The sequence below is a fragment of the Cherax quadricarinatus genome, chromosome 13 (genome assembly GCF_038502225.1).
Source record: "Cherax quadricarinatus isolate ZL_2023a chromosome 13, ASM3850222v1, whole genome shotgun sequence".
Taxonomy (NCBI): domain Eukaryota; kingdom Metazoa; phylum Arthropoda; class Malacostraca; order Decapoda; family Parastacidae; genus Cherax; species Cherax quadricarinatus.
The window spans coordinates 321,873-339,372 of NC_091304.1; the positions used below are offsets into that span (position 1 = coordinate 321,873).

The 17,500-nt window shown below is 44.0% G+C and overlaps 1 long non-coding RNA gene across 1 annotated transcript in view; it reads right to left on the reverse strand.

Moving 5' to 3' along the window:
- Nucleotides 1–13,913: 13,913 nt before the first annotated feature.
- Nucleotides 13,914–17,500, reverse strand: part of LOC138852621 (uncharacterized) — a 170,189-nt gene continuing 166,602 nt past the window's right edge. The window contains exon 3 of the long non-coding RNA XR_011391919.1: nucleotides 13,914–15,924. This is a non-coding gene — a long non-coding RNA (uncharacterized lncRNA). The remainder of the gene's footprint in view (nucleotides 15,925–17,500) is intronic.

Below are 17,500 nucleotides of genomic sequence, written 5' to 3' on the forward strand. Positions count from 1 at the left end.
GCACTCTGCCCCACGCCCATGCACTCTGCCCCACGCCCAGACTCACAGAACTCATTTTCATCAAGTACTGAAAAAAACATGAAGTCTGTTAAATATTTTATGGAGAGGGAGTCAAGACTCGGAGGTCATCCCACAGTCGTTAAAAACAACGGATATTGTCCCACTCCATGAAGGTGACAGCAAAGCCACAGGAAAGAACTATAGGCCGATAACACTGATGTCACGCATAAAAATCTCTGAAAAAGTTGTGAGGCAAGATCGCAAAATACGTGGACTCGTAAAATAAACACAGCCTAAGGCTGTGTAGGTTTAGAGCAGGTCGCTCATGCCTCTCGTAGCTACTGGATCACTACGACATGATCTTTGATACACTGGACGACATACAAAATACAGATGTTGTATACACAAACGTTACCCTAAGGCCTAAGTGATCATGGTACAATCCACAAAATGGAGGCAAATATGAATAACTGGAAAAGAGGGAAGGTGGCTATTTAATTTTCTAAGGAATAGAACCCAAATGTAAGAGTGAATAGAGTGAAATCAGAGGCTGCCTTATCTTTGCTTCGGATATACCTTTGATGAATTTCGAGAGTCTTTCTACTCCCGGAACCCGGCCATGGGCCAGGTTCGTCTGGTGCTTGCCTGGTCAATCAAACTTTTGATGCTGGAGGCCCGCCGCCCCAAATATCTATCAAAGCCTGGTAGATCTGGCACCTGATGAAGATACTTGTCCATCTTCCTCTTGAAGACTTCTACACTTGTTCCAGCAGTGTTTCTGATATCTTCTGGTAAGATGTTACATAATCTGCGACCACGAATGTTGATATAGTGTTCTCTTATTTTGTGCCCACCACACCGCTGCTTTTCACTGGGTTTATTTTGTACTTCCTCCTATATCTCTCACTCCAGTATGTTGTTATATTAGTGTGCAGATGTGGGACCAGGCCCTCAGTACTTTTCGGGTATATATTATCATGTATCTCTCCTCCTCCTCTCCAGTAAGTATATATTCAAGACATTAAGTCGTTCCCAGAAATTTAAATACTTTACTAACTCCGTGTCGGCCGTAATTATTATTATTATAAAAAAGAAGCGCTAAACCACAAGGGCTTGCGGGCCGTAAACGATCCCTGTATTTGAACAAGCTCTGATATTTCTCCTGCCTTGAAAGGGGCCGTCAAAACACTGGGCAATATTCCAAATAACGGAGCACCAGCAGTTTGAAAAGTGTCAGTATTGGCATTATTTCCCTTGTTTTAAAGGTTTTCAATACCACCCAGTCGTTCTCCTGGCTGTCGTGACCTTTGTCTTATTATGTTCTTTGAAAAAAAAATCATCTCTCGTAGTTATCACCAACTCTTTCACGTGTCCCTTTCGCTTTATTTGATGATCCTCTTGAGTTTTGTATACAGTGTTCCTTTTAAGTTCTTCATTCTTTCCATAGCCAAGTAGTTGGAAATTATCACCAATGAACGACGAGCGGTGTTCCCCAAGGTACAGTACTGGCCCTTGTTCTCTTTCTCTTTCTCATATCCGACAGCTAGACATAAATCATAACGCTGTATCATACTTTTCACAATACTAGAACCATGAGAGTGTCATCCATGGAGGACACAGGAGTGTGTTATCCATGGAGGACACAGGAGTGTGTCATCCATGGAGGACACAGGAGTGTGTCATCCATGGAGGACACAGGAGTGTGTTATCTATGGAGGACACAGGAGTGTGTCATCCATGGAGGACACAGGAGTGTGTCATCCATGGAGGACACAGGAGTGTGTTATCTATGGAGGACACAGGAGTGTGTCATCCATGGAGGACACAGGACTGTGTTATCTATGGAGGACACAGGAGTGTGTTATCCATGGAGGACACAGGAGTGTGTCATCCATGGAGGACACAGGAGTGTGTTATCCATGGAGGACACAGGAGTGTGTTATCCATGGAGGACACAGGAGTGTGTTATCCATGGAGGACACAGTCAACCTTCAAGCTGATATAAACAAAGTCAGAGTACCACTGACAACAACATAATGTTCAGTGAGGACAAGTATCTGTTACTCTGTTGTGGAAAGATTGAGAAATAAAGATTGGAAGAAAGAATAGAAGAAACTTGAATCAGTCAGTAGAGTGTAAGACTAATGTGAGAGACCTGGGAGTGATTATGTCAGATCTCACCTTCAAGGATCACAACAATGTCACTATCACAAAGAATATGATAAAGTGGATAACTAGAACTTTCAAAACAAGGGATGTCAAGCCAGTGATGATACTCTTCAAGACCGGAGTACTGCTGTACTCTAACACAAACACAACCTCACACAAACACAACCTCCCACAAACACAAACACAACCTCCCACAAACACAAACACAACCTCCCACAAACACAAACACAACCTCCCACAAACACAAACACAACCTCCCACAAACACAAACACAACCTCCCACAAACGAAAACACAACCTCCCAGAAACACAAACTCTCACAAACAAACACAACCTCCCACAAACACAACCTCCAACAAACACAAACACAACCTCCCACAAACACAAACACAACCTCCCACAAACACAACCTCCCACAAACACAAACACAATCTCCCACAAACACAACCTCCCACAAACACAAACACAACCTCCCACAAACACAAACACACCCTCCCACAAACACAACCTCCCACAAACACAAACACAACCTCCCACAAACACAAACACAACCTCCCACAAACACAAACACAACCTCCCACAAACACAAACACAACCTCCCACAAACACAAACTCCCACAAACAAACACAACCTCCCACAAACACAAACACAACCTCCAACAAACACAAACACAACCTCCCACAAACACAAACACAACCTCCCACAAACACAAGCACAACCTCCCACAAACACAACCTCCCACAAACAAAAACACAACCTCCCACAAACACAAACACAACCTCCCACAAACACAAACACAAACTCCCACAAACACAAACACAACCTCCCACAAACACAAACACAACCTCCCACAAACACAAACACAACCTCCCACAAACACAAACACAACCTCCCACAAACACAAACACAACCTCCCACTAACACAAACACAACCTCCCACAAACACAAACACAACCTCCCACAAACACAAACACAACCTCCCACAAACACAAACACACCCTCCCACAAACACAAACACACCCTCCCACAAACACAACCTCCCACAAACACAAACACAACCTCCAACAAACACAAACACAACCTCCCACAAACACAACCTCCCACTAACACAAACACAACCTCCCACAAACACAAACACAACCTCCCACAAACACAAACACAACCTCCCACAAACACAACCTCCCACAAACACAAACACAACCTCCCACAAACACAAACACAACCTCCCACAAACACAAACACAACCTCCCACAAACACAACCTCCAACAAACACAAACACAATCTCCCACAAACACACCCTCCAACAAACACAAACACACTCCAACAAACACAAACACACTCCAACAAACACAAACACACTCCAACAAACACAAACACACTCCAACAAACACAAACACACCCTCCAACAAACACAAACACACACTCCAACAAACACAAACACACACTCCAACAAACACAAACACACACTCCAACAAACACAAACACACACTCCAACAAACACAAACACAACCTCCAACAAACACAAACACACACTCCAACAAACACAAACACACTCCAACAAACACAAACACACTCCAACAAACACAAACACACACTCCAACAAACACAAACACACACTCCAACAAACACAAACACACACTCCAACAAACACAAACACACTCCAACAAACACAAACACAACCTCCCACAAACACAAACACACACTCCAACAAACACAAACACACACTCCAACAAACACAAAACACACACTCCAACAAACACAAACACACACTCCAACAAACACAAACACACACTCCAACAAACACAAACACAACCTCCAACAAACACAAACACACACTCCAACAAACACAAACACACACTCCAACAAAGACAAACACAACCTCCAACAAACACAAACACACACTCCAACAAACACAAACACACACTCCAACAAACACAAACACACACTCCAACAAACACAAACACACACTCCAACAAACACAAACACACACTCCAACAAACACAAACACACACTCCAACAAACACAAACACAACATCCAACAAACACAAACACACACTCCAACAAACACAAACACACACTCCAACAAACACAAACACACACTCCAACAAACACAAACACACACTCCAACAAACACAAACACACACTCCAACAAACACAAACACAACCTCCAACAAACACAAACACACACTCCAACAAACACAAACACACACTCCAACAAACACAAACACACCCTCCAACAAACACAAACACACACTCCAACAAACACAAACACACACTCCAACAAACACAAACACACCCTCCAACAAACACAAACACACCCTCCAACAAACACAAACACACACTCCAACAAACACAAACACACACTCCAACAAACACAAACACACCCTCCAACAAACACAAACACACCCTCCAACAAACACAAACACACACTCCAACAAACACAAACACACACTCCAACAAACACAAACACACACTCCAACAAACACAAACACACACTCCAACAAACACAAACACACCCTCCAACAAACACAAACACAACCTCCAACATAGACAGACGCAACCTCCAACACAGACCAACACAGCCTCCAACACAAACACAGCCTCCAACACAAACACAACCTCCAACAAATACAAACACAACCTCCAACAAACACAAACACACACTCCAACAAACACAAACACACTCCAACAAACACAAACACACACTCCAACAAACACAAACACACACTCCAACAAACACAAACACACACTCCAACAAACACAAACACACCCTCCAACAAACACAAACACAACCTCCAACAAACACAAACACAACCTCCAACAAACACAAACACAACCTCCAACAAACACAAACACAACCTCCAACAAACACAAACACAACCTCCAACAAACACAAACACACCCTCCAACAAACACAAACACACTCCAACAAACACAAACACAACCTCCCACAAACACAAACACACCCTCCAACAAACACAAACACACTCCAACAAACACAAACACACCCTCCCACAAAAACTCCCCATAATCACAAACAACAAACTACCGTGCCATTATTGCCAACCCAACACCCCTCCCCCTCTCCCCTCCTCCCATCCTCTCCACCCCATTCTCCCCACCACTTTTTCCCCTCTTCCCCCACCCCTCTCCCCTCCCACTAATATGATAATACCATTAAAAATCAACCCCTATTATAAGGGTCAGCTGGCAACATTGCGCTGGTACTACTGCAATAATAAGTGTTGCCAGTCAGGGATAAAAACTCTGCATTTTACCATACCAACGGACGAGCCCAGTGTTATTAATTATTGTAGCTGTTACTGGGTGTACTGGGTGGCGTACTGAGGGGTGTACTGGGTGGTGTACTGAGTGGTGTGTACTGGTAGTGTACTGGGTGGTGTACTGGGTGGCGTACTGGGTGGTGTACTGGGTGGTGTACCGAGTGTATTGGATGGTGTGTACTGGGCAGTGTAGTGGGTGGTGTACTGGGTGGCGTACTGAATGCAATGGGTGTGTAGTGGGTAGTGTAGTGGGTAGTGTAGTGGGTAGTGTAGTGGGTAGTGTACTGGGTAGTGTAGTGTGTGGCGCACTGAGTGGTGTACTGGGTAGTGTAGTGGGTGGTGTGTACCGGGTAATGTAGTGGGTGGTGTGTACTGGGTAGTGTATGGGTGGTGTGTACTGGGTAGTGTAGTGGGTGGCGTACTGAATGGTGTACTGGGTAGTGTAGTGGGTGGTGTGTACTGGGTAGTTTAGTAGGTGGTGTGTACTGGGTAGTGTAGTGGGTAGTGTGTGTATTGGGTAGTGAAGCGGGTGATGCAGCGGGTAGTGTAGTGGGTGGTGTGTTGGGTGGTGTGTACTGAGTAGTGTAATGGGTGGTGTTTACTGGGTAGTGTAGTGGGTAGTGTAGTGTGTGGCGCACTGAGTGGTGTACTGGGTAGTGTAGTGGGTGGTGTGTACTGGGTAATGTAGTGGGTGGTGTGTACTGGGTAGTGTATGGGTGGTATGTACTGGGCAATGTAGTGGGTGGTGTGTACTGGGTAGTGTAGTGGATTGTAGTGCGCTGAGAGAGAGAGAGAGAGAGAGAGAGAGAGAGAGAGAGAGAGAGAGAGAGAGAGAGAGAGAGAGAGAGAGAGAGAGAGAGAGAGAGAGAGAGAGTCTTAACAATGTAAGACAAGACTCGCCTCAGCTACTATTAGACGGTCAGGCTCGCCCTCCCACCCTTACTGACTCACAAGACCTCACACTCATAAGACCTCACACTCACAAGACCTCACACTCACAAGACCTCACACTCACAAGACCTCACACTCACAAGACCTCACACTCACAAGACCTCACACTCACAAGACCTCACACTCACAAGACCTCACACTCACAAGACCTCACACTCACAAGACCTCACACTCACAAGACCTCACACTCACAAGACCTCACACTCACAAGACCTCACACTCACAAGACCTCACACTCACAAGACCTCACACTCACAAGACCTCACACTCACAAGACCTCACACTCACAAGACCTCACACTCACAAGACCTCACACTCACAAGAGGTTACAAGCTCTCACAAGACCTCACACTCACAAGACCTCACACTCACAAGACCTCACACTCACAAGACCTCACACTCACAAGACCTCACACTCACAAGACCTCACACTCACAAGACCTCACACTCACAAGACCTCACACTCACAAGACCTCACACTCACAAGACCTCACACTCACAAGACCTCACACTCACAAGACCTCACACTCACAAGACCTCACACTCACAAGACCTCACACTCACAAGACCTCACACTCACAAGACCTCAAGCTCTCACAAGACCTCAAGCTCTCACAAGACCTCAAGCACTCACAAGACCTCAAGCACTCACAAGAGGTTACAAGCTCTCACAAGACCTCACAAACAAAATGTTACACTCACAAGAACTCACACTCACAAGAACTCACACTCACAAGACCTCACACTCACAAGACCTCACACTCACAAGACCTCACACTCACAAGACCTCACACTCACAAGACCTCACACTCACAAGACCTCACACTCACAAGACCTCACACTCACAAGACCTCACACTCACAAGAGGTTACAAGCTCTCACAAGACCTCACACTCACAAGACCTCACACTCACAAGACCTCACACTCACAAGACCTCACACTCACAAGACCTCACACTCACAAGACCTCACACTCACAAGACCTCACACTCACAAGAGGTTACAAGCTCTCACAAGACCTCACACTCACAAGACCTCACACTCACAAGACCTCACACTCACAAGAGGTTACAAGCTCTCACAAGACCTCACAAACAAAATGTTACACTCACAAGAACTCACAAAACCTTACAAACACTCAAAAGTCCTCATAAACACTTACAAAACCTGACACTCACAAGACCTCACAAACATTCACACTCAGAAACATAAGACCTTACAAACACTCACAAGACCTCACAAACTTTCACACTCAGAAACACAAGACCTTACAAACACTCACAAGACCTTACAAACACTCACAAGACCTTACAAACACTCACAAGACCTTACAAACACTTATAAGACTTTACACTCACAAGCGCTCACAAGAACTTACCAACACTCACACTCACAAGACGTTACAAACAATGACAAGAGCTTACAAAGACTCACAAGAGCATAGAACAGCTCATAAGCACTCATAACAGCTAAAAAAAATACATAAACACTCAGAGGAACTCATAATCGCTCATAACACTCACAAGCACTTAAAAGCACGCAGCAACACTCAAAAGAGCTTACAAGCATTCCCGAGTACTCACAATCACTCACATGTACACACAAGTACACGCATTTACAAACCCTCAAATGCACTCACCAAAGTGCTCGCATGCACTCAAAAGCAATCACACGAGCTCACAAACACTCACACGCATTAACAAGTACTCCTAAGGACTCAAAGGCTCTCACACGAGCAGGTGAGTACAGATGTTGCTGTTGCTGCTGTTGTTGCTGTTGTCTTTGTTGTTCTTTTCGTTGTTGTTGTCGTTGTTGTTCTTGTCGTTGTTGTTCTTGTCGTTGTTGTTGTCGTTGTTGTTCTTGTCGTTGTTGTTCTTGTCGTTGTTGTTCTTGTCGTTGTTGTTGTCGTTGTTGTTCTTGTCGTTGTTGTTCTTGTCGTTGTTGTTCTTGTCGTTGTTGTTGTCGTTGTTGTTCTTGTCGTTGTTGTTCTTGTCGTTGTTGTTCTTGTCGTCGTTGTTGTTCTAGTTTTTGTTGTTTTGGTAATTATTTTGTTGATTATTGTCGTTGTTACTGTTACTGTTGTTGTCGTTGTTGCTGTTGTCGTTGTTGTTCTTGTTGTCGTTCTAGCTTTTGTTGCTGTTGTTTTGGTAAATATTTATTTAGTTTGTTATTGTTACTACTGATGTTATTATTGCTCTTGTTGCTGTCGTTGTTGCTCTTGTTGTTGTTGATGATGCTGCTGTAACTGTTGTCGCTGTTGTTGTTGCTGTCGTTTTTTCTTGTTTTTGTTGCTTCCTTGTTTTGTCGTCTTTTTGCTGCTAATGTTTTTATTTTTGTCTTTGTTGTTGTTTTATTATCAAAATTAACAATAATGACAACTAATAATAATCATTATTAATATTATATTATTACGGCATATAATAATAAACTGAAAATAATAATAATAATAATAATAATAATAATAATAATAATAATAATAAGAATAATAATTTTTTATTAACACATCGGCCGTCTCCCACCAAGGCAGGGTGGCCTGAAGAAGAAAAACTTCCATCATTCGCTCCATTACTGTCTTGCCAGAGGCATGCTTACACTACAGTTAACACCCCTCCTTCAGAGTGCAGACACTGTACTTCCCATCTCCAGGACTTAAGTCCGGCCTGCCGGTTTCCCTGAATCCCTTCATAAATGTTACCTTGCTCACACTCCAACAGCACGTCAAGTCCTAAATACCATTCATCTCCATTCGCTATCTAACTCGCTCACTCATGCTGGAAGTCTAAGCCCCTCGCACACAAAGCCTCCTTTACCCCCTCTCTCCTACCTTTCCTAGGCCGACTCCTACGCTGCCTTCCCTGCAATACAGAATTATACACTCTCAAAGTCATTCTATTTTGTTCCAACCTCTCTACCTGTCCGAACCACCTCAACAACCCCTCCTCAGTCCTCTGGATAATAGTTTTGGTAATCCTGCACCTTCTAATTTCCAAACTACGAATTCTCTGCATTGCATTCACACCACACATTGCCCTCAGACACGACATCTCCACTGCCTCCAGCCTTCTCCTCGTTGCAACATTCACCACCCATGCTTTGCACCCATATAAGAGTAGTGGTACCACTATACTCTCATACATTTCCCTCTTTGCTTCCATGAACAAAGTTCTTTGTTTCCACAGACTCCTCAGTGCACCATTCACCTCATCTTTCATAGACCCATCTGCTGACACGTCCACTCCTAAATATCTGAACACATTCACCTTATCCATACTCTCTCCCTCCAATCTGATATCCAATCTTCCATTACCTAATTTTTTTTTTATCCTCATCACCTTACTCTTTCCTATATTCACTTTCAATTTTCTTCTTTTACATACCCTATCAAACTCATCCACCAACCTCTGCAACTTCTCTTCAGAATTTCCCAAAAGCACATTGTCATCAGCAAAGAGCAACTGTGACAACTCCCACTTTGTGTTAGATTATTTTTTAACCCCACATCTCTTGCCAACACCAGAGCATTCACTTCTCTTACAATCCCATCTATAAATATACTGAACAACCATGGTGACATCACACATCCTTGTCTAAGGCCTACTTCTACTGGGAAATAATCTCCCTCTCTCCTACATACTTTAACCTGAGCCTCATTATCCTCATAAAAACTTTTCACCGCTTTCAATAACCTACCTCCTATTCCATACATTTGCAACATCTACCACATTGCCCCGATATCCACTTGGTCCACACACCCCTACCCTTCCTAAAGCCTCCTTGTTTATCTACTATCCTACTCTCCATCTTACTCTTAATTCTTTCAATAATAACTCTACCAAACAGTTTACCAGATATACTCTACAGACTTATTTTCCTATAATTTTTGCACTCTCTTTTGTCCCCTTTGCCTTTATACAAAAGCAAACTATTGTACCATAGGCAGGATGGTACAATAGTTAGCGCACTCGCCTGCCAGTCTGAGGGACTGGCTCGCCCGTAGGTTCGACCCCCTCATCTCTTCTGCCAGGTCCTGACAATCGCGTTATTTCCTCCCATTATCTTAAAGGTAATTTCAATCGAATCATCTCAGTCGTTAAGGCCATTTTTTCCTTTAATAATTACGGTGTGGTAATTATAAGAGCAGGTGTTAAAGGAAGGTGATTATTAAGCGGGTAATCTAGAATTATTGTGGATTATTTTAGGATTATATTTGTATAACTGATAGAGATATCTCTATTTTTGTTTGACCTGGTAAAAAGGGAAAATTATTTTAGAGCATATGTTAGTTTGGAATTAGTGAAGGAAACGTGGGCTAGAGATATTGTATTTCCGTCTCTCTCTGTCTCTCTTTCTCTGTCTCTCTCTTTGTCTCTCTCTCTCTCTTTCTGTCTCTCTCTCTCTCTTTCTCTCTCTCTCCCCGTTATCTTTCATACACACAAACACAATACACAACAGACCAAGTATCTCTATCGACAAGCGCCTGTGACAACTAGTAACTAACCAAAACACAGTGCCAATTTTGGTTTGGCAGCACACGTCAGGCACTTATCTAATAACATCTGTGTTCAACACACATCCAGTGCCACTAAACACACCTGTGCTTGTCCTTGCTCACCTGTTTAGCGCACCTGTACACCCTGACTGACGGAGCAGTGACCACTACATGCAGTGTCGTGTCTGATACACTGCTTGCTGAATAATAATTACACTCCTTTTATATTATTATTGTTATTATTATTATTACTGTTATTGTTGTTATTGGTATTATTACTATTATTATTATCACTGTTATTATTATTACTATTGTTATTATTATTACTGTTATTATTATTATTATTATTATTATTATTATTATTATTATTATTATTATTATTATTATTATTATTATTACTGTTCTTATCATTACTACTGTTATCATTATTGTAGTTATTATTATTACTGTTATTATTATTATTGCTGTTATTATTAAGTTCCAGCACAGTCACACACGGACACACACGGACACACACTGACACACGGACACACGGACACACACTGACACACGGACACACACTGACACACACTGACACACGGACACATACGGACACACGGACACACACGGACACACACGGACACACACTGACACACGGACACACACTGACACACACTGACACACACTGACACACACGGACACACACGGACACACACGGACACACACGGACACACACTGACACACACGGACACACACTGACACACACTGACACACGGACACACACGGACACACACGGACACACACTGACACACGGACACACACGGACACACACTGACACACGGACACACACGGACACACGGACACACACTGACACACGGACGCACACGGACACATACGGACACACGGACACACACGGACACACACTGACACACGGACACACACTGACACACGGACACACACTGACACACGGACACACACGGACACACACGGACACACGGACACACACTGACACACGGACACACACTGACACACGGACACACACGGACACACACTGACACACGGACACACACGGACACACACTGACACACGGACACACACGGACACACACTGACACACGGACGCACACGGACACATACGGACACACGGACACACACGGACACATTCCCTGTCATAACTCGGCCAGATAGGTCAGATATTTTCGAATTCAATTGCATTTTCCATTTTTTTTTAATTTAACCCCAGAGTCCAGCTATTGAATCCCCATTATTTCGTTTTAATTATTATTGGTGTTTTAAAACATTAAGCCCGAGGGCGTCTCAGGTTTAATGCTTTAAAACACCACTGTTGTTTATGTGACCATTGCTACCCCCGCCCTCCCCCCTCCCTTCCCCCTTCCTTATCTCACCCCTCTCCCACGTTATCTCCACAGCATCGCTGTGCCACGGCGACTGTGCTTATCCGTGGTCGGTCAGGCCCACGCTAGACACCATCAGGCAGAACCAGGGCAGGTTACCAGTTGGTGGTGAGGAGGAAAGACCCCCCCTGACTCGCAGCACCTCACGTTTTTTGCTCCCCCCTCAGTCTGTGTACAAACAAGGGGGTGAGGGAAGACAAGGTGAGGGCCACAGGTATACCGGGGAAGGTAGGCAGATAGATACTCAGCTTTCTGATAGATAGAACACAAGAGAGAGTAGAAGACAAAGTAAAATACACTATCATCTTCTTCGTCTAGTTCTTCTTCTCCTTCGTATTATTTTCTTCCGAGTTTTTCGCTGTTGACAAGGAGGAAGAAGAAGAGGGGAGAGGAGGAGGAAGAGGAGTAATTTTCAATACACTGCCTCCCCCTTCACCCCCTCCCTCTTCTACCCCCTCCCCCTTACAAACACTCCAGCCTGGCTTCTCTTCCCCTTCACCCTTCACCCACTCCCTATTCTTCCCCCTCCCCTTTCACCCCCTCCCTCTTCTACCCCCTCCCCCTTACAAACACTCCAGCCTGGCTTCTCCTTGCACTCTACACACTCAGCCGTACGCACTCACAACAGGAGAGTGCACTCACACTCCACCTACGGAGCACTCAAGTACCTCGATGGTCTCTTCAGAGGCAGGTGAAGAGTGCACCTGCACTCACCATGACTCAGGTGAGTGCAGGTGCATGTCTGTGAGTAGCAGGTGAATGTAAGATTCAGACCAGTGTCTGTAAGGGATAACTATTCACCTAGAAGGATACAAGTCACCTAGAGGGATACAGGAGTCACCTAGAGGGATACACAGGGATACACAGTCACCTAGAGGGATAGTCACCTAAAGAAATACAGAGTCGCCTAGAAAAATACAGGAGTCACCTAGAGGGATACAGAGCCACTTAGAGGGATACAGCAGTCACCTAGAGGGATACAGAGTCACCTAGAATGATACAAGAGTCATCTAGAGGGACACAGAGCCACCTCGCGGGATACGGAGCCACCTAGAGGGATACAGCAGTCACCTAGAGGGATAAAGCAGTAGCCTAGAGGGATACAGAAGTCACCTACAGGGATACAAAGTCACCTACAGGGATACATTGTCACCTAGAGAGAAACAGAGCCACCTAGAGGGATATAGAGCAACCTAGAGATATACAGTCACCTAAAGAGATACATAGTCACATAGAGGGAGACAGCAGCCACTTAGAGGGATACAGACTCACCTTAGAGGGATACAGAGCCACCTAGAGGGATACAGGAGTCACCTAGAGGAATACAGAGTCACCTAGAGAGACAGCGTCAGATAGAGGGATACAAAAGTCACCTAGAGGGATACAAAGGTCACCTAGAAGGATACAGTCACCTAGAGGGATAATTCAGTCACCTAGAGGGATGCAGGAGTCACCTAGAAGGATACATAGTTACCTATAGGGATACAGAAGTCACTTAGAGGGATACAAAGTTACCATGAGGGACAGAGTCACCTAGAGGGATAAAGAGCCACTTAGAGGGATATAGATACACCTAGAGGAATACATCTAGAGGGATATAGATACACCTAGAGGAATACATCTAGAGGGAAACAGTCAGCTAGAGGGATACAGTCATCTAGAGGGATACACTTAGAGATATATAGAGTCACCTGGAGGGATACAGCCACTTAGAGGGATACAGTCAGCTAGAGGGATACATGTGTGTGTGTGTGTGTGTGTGTGTGTGTGTGTGTGTGTGTGTGTGTGTGTACTCACCTAATTGTGGTTCCAGGGGTCGAAACTCAGCTCCTGGCCCCGCCTCTTCGTTAAACGCTACTAGGTCAGACTTGACTTTCGATGCTATGTTTTCGTACTGTCGCTGGGCCTCCCTCCTTATCTGTGCATACTCACTTTCTGGCTCTTGGACTAATCTCATTATTTTCCTGGGTCCTTTGTCTTCTGTACTTTTTCCATTCTCTAATGCACTTAGTTTTTGCCTCCCTACACCGTCGGGTAAACCAGGGGCTCGTTCTGGTCTTCCCATTATTTCTGTTGCCCTTGGGAACAAACCTTTCCTCTGCCTCCCTGCATTTTGTTGTTACGTAGTCCATCATTTCGGTTACTAACTTTCCTACCAATTCTCTGTCCCAATGAACTTCCTGAAGGAAGTTCCTCATACCTGTGTAGTCCCCCCTTTCATAGTTTGGTTTTTCCCATTCAATTCCTGTTACCCTCTCCACTTGTAACTCTGCTATGTATTCAAAGCACAGAACCACGTGATCACTAGCTCCAAGGGGCCTCTCTTATGTGATGTCCTCAATGTTTGAACTGCTCAGGGTGAATACGAGACCCATTCTTGTTGGTTCATCCTCCCCTCTCTCTCTGGTAGTGTCCTTAACTTGTTGATGCATGAGGTTTTCCAGTACCATATTCATCATCTTGGCTCTCCATGTTTCAAGACCCCTGTGTGGCTCCCAGTTTTCCCAATCGATCCCCCTGTGGTTGAAATCGCTCATAACCAGTAACTTTGCTCTTGCCACCTCACCCAGTGTGTCCACCATTGCTCTGCTGTTCTCTTCATATTCCTGTGTGTTCCCCAGACTGGAGTGTACCTTTCTCCAATCTCGTCTATGCCTTCCATTTCCTGAATTCTCCATCGGTTTTTCACGAGCAGTGCAACTCCTCCTCCCCCTCTGCTCCTTCTATCTTTCCTCAGGATCTGATATCCTGGTGGGAAGATGGCATCTGTTATTGTCTCAGTGAGTTTCGTTTCTGTGACTGCTATGATGTCTGGGGACTTCTCAATGATTCTTTCATGTCACTCCTCATATATATTCGTTATTCCATCCGCGTTCGTATACCAAACTTTGAACTTTTCTACAACTGTGGTCCTGGGAGAATATTGGGGTTGAGGGAGTGGGAACCCTGGCAGGACTGATAGAGGGGTTGTGGTGGGGGTGGGGTCAGGGTACCAGTAGGGGGTTGCTGTAGGGGTGAGGTTTGTGTGTGTGTGTGTGTGTGATTTTCTGCGTTGGGTATGGGGGGATTTATCCCTTCACCCTGAGGTTTGGTCCCAGACCAGACCTCCCTTGGTTACACCGTCCCTTAAGTATAGTTCTAATTAAAATGTAGCCTTTAAATCCCGAGATTAAGTCCAGCTCTTTAAATCCCGAGGTTAAATCCAGCTCTTTAAATCCCGAGATTAAATCCAGCTCATTAAATCCTGAGATTAAATCCAGCTCTTTAAATACCGAGTTTAAATTCAGCTCCTTAAATCCCGTATTTAAATCCAGCTCTTTAAATCCCGAGTTCAAATACGTCTCGTAAATGCCGAGTTTAAATCCAACCTGTAAATCCCGAGTTTAAATCCGTCTCGTAAATCCCGAGTTCAAATCCAACCCTTAAATCCCGAGTATAAATCCAACCTTTAAATCCCAATTATAAATCCAGCCCTTAAGTCCCACTCAACTTTCTTGTGAGTCACAGACGGATTAATTGATCTTGAAAGTCAAATCGACAGTACTCACCATCATCATTCTGTCTACGTGTGCAGCAGGAAGAGGCACAGCCTGGTGGATCAGCGCTCATAGAACTCTACTTGGAGGGACGGCCGACCTGTCAGAGAGAGAGAGAGAGAGAGTGAGAGATAATAAAGAGAAATTTGGTACGATCATTTGAAAATACATTTGTGAATTCCTTCTTTCAAAATATGTCCCTGGACTCCTTCTTTCAAAGTGCATTCCTGTATTCCTTCTTTCAAAGTGCATTCCTTCCTTCAAAGTGCATTCCTGGATTCCTTCCTTCGAAGTACATTCCTGTATTCCTTCCTTCAAAGTGCATTCCTGGATTCCTTCTTTCAAAGTGCATTCCTGTATTCCTTCTTTCAAAGTGCATTCCTGTATTCCTTCTTTCAAAGTGCATTCCTGGATTCCTTCCTTCAAAGTGCATTCATGGATTCCTTCTTTCAAAGTGCATTCCTGTATTCCTTCTTTCAAAGTGCATTCCTGGATTCCTTCCTTCAAAGTGCATTCATGGATTCCTTCTTTCAAAGTGCATTCCTGTATTCCTTCCTTCAAAGTGCATTCCTGTATTCCTTCTTTCAAAGTGCATTCCTGTATTCCTTCTTTCAAAGTGCATTCCTGTATTCCTTCTTTCAAAGTGCATTCCTGTATTCCTTCTTTCAAAGTGCATTCCTGTATTCCTTCTTTCAAAGTGCATTCCTGTATTCCTTCTTTCAAAGTGCATTCCTGTATTCCTTCTTTCAAAGTGCATTCCTTCCTTCAAAGTGCATTCCTGTATTCCTTCTTTCAAAGTGCATTCCTGGATTCCTTCTTTCAAAGTGCATTCCTGTATTCCTTCTTTCAAAGTGCATTCCTGGATTCCTTCTTTCAAAGTGCATTCCTGTATTCCTTCTTTCAAAGTGCATTCCTGGATTCCTTCTTTCAAAGTGCATTCCTGTATTCCTTCTTTCAAAGTGCATTCCTGTATTCCTTCTTTCAAAGTGCATTCCTGGATTCCTTCTTTCAAAGTGCATTCCTGGATTCCTTCTTTCAAAGTGCATTCCTGTATTCCTTCTTTCAAAGTGCAATCCTGGATTCCTTCTTTCAAAGTGCATTCCTGGATTCCTTCTTTCAAAGTGCATTCCTGTATTCCTTCTTTCAAAGTGCATTCCTGGATTCCTTCCTTCAAAGTGCATTTCTGTATTCCTTCTTTCAAAGTGCATTCCTGGATCCTTCTTTCAAAGTGCATTCCTGGATTCCTTCTTTCAAAGTGCATTCCTGGATTCCTTCTTTCGAAGTGCATTCCTGGATTCCTTCTTTCAAAGCGCATTCCTGGATTCCTTCTTTCAAAGTGCATTCCTGGATTCCTTCTTTCAAAGTGCATTCCTGGATTCCTTCTTTCAAAGTACATTCCTGGATTCCTTCTTTCAAAGTGCATTCCTGGATTCCTTCTTTCAAAGCGCATTCCTGGATTCCTTCTTTCAAAGTGCATTCCTGGATTCCTTCTTTCAAAGCGCATTCCTGGATTCCTTCTTTCAAAGTGCATTCCTGGATTCCTTCTTTCAAAGTACATTCCTGGATTCCTTCTTTCAAAGTGCATTCCTGGATTCCTTCTTTCAAAGCGCATTCCTGGATTCCTTCTTTCAAAGTGCATTCCTGGATTCCTTCTTTCAAAGTACATTCCTGGATTC